We start from the raw sequence: 5,180 nt of genomic DNA, 5'->3' as shown, positions 1-5,180 counted from the left end.
ATAACAACTTCTTATGACAGTGGAGGGAGACCAAAATATGTAAAAAAATGGTCCTTGTCGGCTGAGTCATCGTGCTCGTCCTCCTCCGACGGGTAAGCCAAAAAGGGCATTTGGTACGAAGGGGAAGGGGCAGCTTCTCCCTCAAAAAATGGGTTATTAAACAAAGTTCCTCAAAAAATGGGATATTGAAACAAAGTTCCTCAAAAAATGGGATATTGAAACAAAGTTCCTCAAAAAATGGGGTATTAGAACAAACTCCACACCGGCTATATCAACCTGTTTCAGCGGAGAGTCCCCTGGGCCGTCCTGGCTTGCTGTGTCTTTGTCCCCCCGATCCGCTGACGGCGGCTTCTGGGCTGCCTGCTAGAGAGATGTCTTTCGGATCCTCCGGCCCGCTGATGGCGGCTTCCGGGTCGATGCTGGAGAGATGTCCTCCCGATCCTCCTTCTCCGGCCCGTTGATGGCGCCTCCCGAGTCGACTGCTGGAGAGATGTCTTCACGATCCTCCTTCTCTGGCCCGTTGATGGCGCCTCCCGAGTCGACTGCTGGAGAGATGTCCTCACGATCCTCCTCCGTCGGTCCACTGATGGCTGCTTCCGAGTCGACCTCCTCTGCGAGGGCCACGTCCGTCCTGATGTCGTCCCCAGTCCTAGCAGGTGGTTTCCCCGCCGCACACTGGCACCAGCTGTCCCCCTTTCCTCCTATGCGGCCGGCATGAGAGGTCCGCTGGGTCACTCGGTCGGGGCCGGAGAGCCTGGGGTTGAGCCACTTTGTCCTGATGACCTTCAGCCGGACGAACTCCACTGTGTCGGCCTCCTGGGTCCCCCTTTTGGCGCCAGCAACCTGCGTGGAGCAATCTGATACAAATCCCTCAAGCCTACGGTCAGGGCTCCTGGGCCCTCGGCTGTTTGACCCACCACTGCGTATGAATACAGAATTCCAACAAACTGTCATCAAATGTCTTTCTATTATGAATTTAGATGAAATGTATATCCCCATAATGACCTAAACAATCAAGTATATGGCTTTTACTTCTTTACCAGGCTATTACATGATGTTGTTTAAATTAAATTACTATGTTTTAGCTTAACTGTAATATGTTCTTTCTACATTTCAAACCTCAGTTACTTTAATACCTGTTGAAATATTACAAAATTCTTTCATCATCACAGGTCAACTTCTTCAGTATTCCATTATGGACTTACATCTCTTTGGTAGCCCCTTGGCCACTGATTCTGCATCTGTGTTACCTGTTATAACTCAATCAATATTAGAAACATGTCAACATCCATCAAACCGTATCTTATCCCCAGATATGGAGCAGGTTCATTCTAAAACTGTCAATCAATGGTCAGATTGAAAAATGTAGATTGTGAAGTTTACACTCCCCCTTTTTACACATGAACTCATGTGTAACAAAATCCTGTATGAGAAGAAAATCTTCAGGTCATAATGGATTATAAGAAAATACCAAACATTATTCACAAATTTACATCCATCATTTTCCACAGTAAACACTCCAGTGAAATGAAGTGTTTCTCTCCATCTTTCAGTCCTAAAAGAAACAGAATCTTCATGTTTTAGTTTGAGTTTCACATTCTGCAAACTGCCACCTCCTGTGGGAGTAAAATATCATCAAGTAGATTAGAAACGGGTCACAAATGCGGTTTTCCAATTCTGTGGAATTGTAGGAAACCTCTCGTTGCCCACAGAGCCCCAGAAATAATGTGTTAGTCCAAAAACATGCTTGATTAGTCATTGTTTTAAATCATGCAGTTGCACTGATCACATGCAGACATACACTCACATTCACACTGTCAGGTTGTAAAGTAAAGTTTGGTCAGGTTCACCTCAGAGTCAGTCATTGACAGTGCCTTCTCAAGTCACACTGTCGGTCAGGGTCAAAGGTCAGTTGGTCTCAGTCTTTTTGGCCATGTGTCGTGCTCTGCAGAGACTTTGATATTTCAGCATAGGCCAGTGTCCTTTGTCTACAAAAATCAGTCATATATGGAGCGCCATCATTTATTAATTCACGATTACAACTATAATTGTCCAGATATCTCTAACTTTTCATTGGGACAGCTGTTCCCCACATTTCCTGCAACTTAGTACAAAACTCACTTCCTTATAGTACTACTACTGCAGTTCATTAACACCTAATCTATATTAAAATGTCTAATAGATCAGAAACTTGTGCCTATAATTATTTTCTTGAGTCAAAACATTATCAGGATCTGTAAAGCTCTGCTATGTATTTCATAACTCATTATATTAATTTATCTTCAATTTTGGTCCACTTAAAGAACAATGTTACCCTCTTTAACAGTGTGTGGAACCTTGGGTGTCCGAACATGCAACAATTACTCCCTACTTTATCAAGGATTTAAAAACAGAAGTCATTTCGTATGTCCATCCGAAAGCCCTCCTATGGTAATAATTATGCCACAATGGTGAAACCAGTACCTCAAATTGAAATACTATATTTTGTTTAGAACTAGCTTTCCCTTCAACATGACCTATATAAAGAAATATTTGTCTGATCTTATAGAGCTGTTACTAAAACTCTCCCTTTGAACTGATCAATACTGTAACAAATTAAAACACTACCACATTCACACATGAATAAAAACTCTAAAAGAATCATTTGTAAACATGATGAAAAGATTGAAGAATATGGTTCTACTCTGTACTCCTAACTCCCAAACACCCACTACTTAAAGTCTAGTGCATACTTCCATCATGCCCCCCCACCCCCTTTTTCCATCAGTGTGTTTACCAATTGATTAATTCATGGTTAATACATCTTCTTATCTTCACTTATTTATCAAGTCAATTCAAGTTCTTTAAATTTGGTTCTTTAAAATACATTAGTAGATACCTTGTGGAGTATTCACAATAACTAATCCTCTAGGATATGAAATCCGTTCATCTTTAAGCAGATACTATTTCCTTATTTATCTTTTGTTCATGATAACAATGGTATAACAACCACACGTTTTACCCATAGCTAGTTTCTATAACAAGATTATTATGTGTGACATAATAATCAGATGTCTTGTTTGCTAACCAAGAATATTAAACTTTAATATTTTCAGTATTCCAGACCATCATTTAAACAAGCAGCCTCTTATCTAAAGACTAAGCATTAAGGTTTCTACACCACCCCCTGGGAAACTCTTGCACAATTATGCTGTAAAATCATTGCATCATTCCTTCAGAGTCTGAACAATCTGAGACAAGCATGTCTCAAGATCTTGTCATAATGAGCACAGTCAGTGATGTAGCTGTAGTCAGTGGCAGGGTCCACAAAAAAGCTAGGACCGGCCCTGGTCAGTGGGCTCCAAGGAAACTCTCCCTGGCATTGGGATGAGGGAAGGAATCACTTGGCAGACACACGTTGTCCTCTGTACAGCAGAAATCCCCCAAAACCGCAGTACCTCTTCACACCACTGTTGCCTTAACAACGAGGCACAAGCAAAATGTCAATATCTCCTCAGAGATGCGTTCTTTGCACACTTCTTCTGTTTGCAGTGAGCAACTCTTCACCAACACACTGATTCAGGGAACCCAAACGGTGGTGCACAACTATCCAATGCTGCTGTAATCACATTCAGCTACTGAGAAAAACTCAATTTAAATCTCTCTCCCAACGGGTTGCAAAATAAAACGGCTGAGGTCAGAAATGCTGAAACATGTGAATGTTAAAACAAACTAATGATAGTAGTCTGCCTATTCTTTATTACTTCAGTTCTAAGTTAATAGACAAAACAAAGACACCCTCCTTAACCACTATACTAATCTTTTATCTGTAAGGGATAATGTGCTGCGACGCGGTCATTATGGGGAAAAGAACACCGACAGGCTGATCAGGAGCCCGACGCGAAGCGGAGGGATCAAGATCGGCATGAATTCTGCAGAGTTGCCGTGAAGCCCTTAGTAGGCAGAGTCGGCCACTAACGGCTCAACAGTGACGTCAGTGTTCAACTCCCGCCTTCTCCAGCCTGCTCCAAATAAGGGCAAAGAGGCGGAGCCGAGGCGGGACCTGCTGCCACCCAGCTGGAAGTTCCAGAGCTAGCTGAAGCTACCAAGCTAAGCTAACATGCTCCCCATCTGCACACTGCCGTCGCATTTTACGTTTCTAAGGTAAGCGGCCATGAAACTATTCAGCAAAACTATACATAATAATCTAAGTTATTGAGTTTTTAGCATAATGCTTCAGAATCTTAAAACCCCTTAACGTTTGTATGCAATTGTGCTAAATTCAACTCTGGAATCAAGCAAATATTAATGTGTTTGCATGACATTAGTTATTTGTATTTTGATATCACTTAATTATACGTTTAAGTCAAGCTAAGGTACATGTGATGGTAACTAGTTAGTGCTCTTACCTGTGAGGCCTCCTCCAAACAGCATAATAACCAGACTGTGTCATTCAAACTAAGTACCAGTTCTAGATCCTTGACTTTAGACAAACAATTCAAAAGACAACATGTATTTAAAGACCAATCTTTATTTGAATGTGCCCCTTAACCTGATATATTAGTTATACAGTAATAGTATTGACAATCTAAAAAAACTGAGCAACTCAACAGTCAACTTTATGTTTCTTATTGTCTAAAGCATTTATTATTTTCATTTCCCCCCTCTCATATTCAGTGTGGACGGATTGAGACAGCATGGTGTCCAGAGAGCTGCAGAGACTTCAGGGAGAAACCTCTGTGATGGACGTCCTGTCTGTTGGTTTGGAGAGGACTGAGGGTCTTTCCTCAGCGAGGAGGACCAGGGCTGATGGAGGAGCCCATGCTGGGCAAAGCTGATACCAACTGCACAGGCCTAGTCTGTCACGTTATTTGACTAAATGTGTTTACTTATAAATGTAATAGGTTTACACCTTCTGTCCATATGTGCTTTTTATTTAAAACATTTGATTAACTTTTGGTTCACATTTCAATAAATTGTATTTGTATTTGCATCCTTTTGTCCATTATTCTTACTGAAAATGTTAGATTACACATTCACATCTGACTGAAGATTGGCCCCATTTATTTGTGACGTTGCAAACTCTGCGGTACAAGGCACAAGTGATGTGAAGCTCATAAAGTGAGGCAAATAGAAATAATCAGCTGATGGAGTGTCTCATAACATCAGCTTTTAATGTTCCTCTTGGATGCTCTTCTTGA

The 5,180-nt window shown here is 41.5% G+C and overlaps 1 long non-coding RNA gene across 1 annotated transcript; it reads left to right on the top strand.

The window, feature by feature from the left end:
• The first annotated feature begins 4,024 nt into the window (after positions 1-4,024).
• Positions 4,025-4,972, top strand: LOC139435637 (uncharacterized). Its single transcript, XR_011644855.1, has 2 exons — positions 4,025-4,143; positions 4,657-4,972. It is a non-coding gene; the product is annotated as an uncharacterized lncRNA (long non-coding RNA).
• Positions 4,973-5,180: the final 208 nt, after the last annotated feature.

Source organism: Pseudochaenichthys georgianus, chromosome 17, assembly GCF_902827115.2.
Source record: "Pseudochaenichthys georgianus chromosome 17, fPseGeo1.2, whole genome shotgun sequence".
Lineage (NCBI taxonomy): Eukaryota > Metazoa > Chordata > Actinopteri > Perciformes > Channichthyidae > Pseudochaenichthys > Pseudochaenichthys georgianus.
This window is presented reverse-complemented; position numbering and strand designations above follow the sequence as displayed.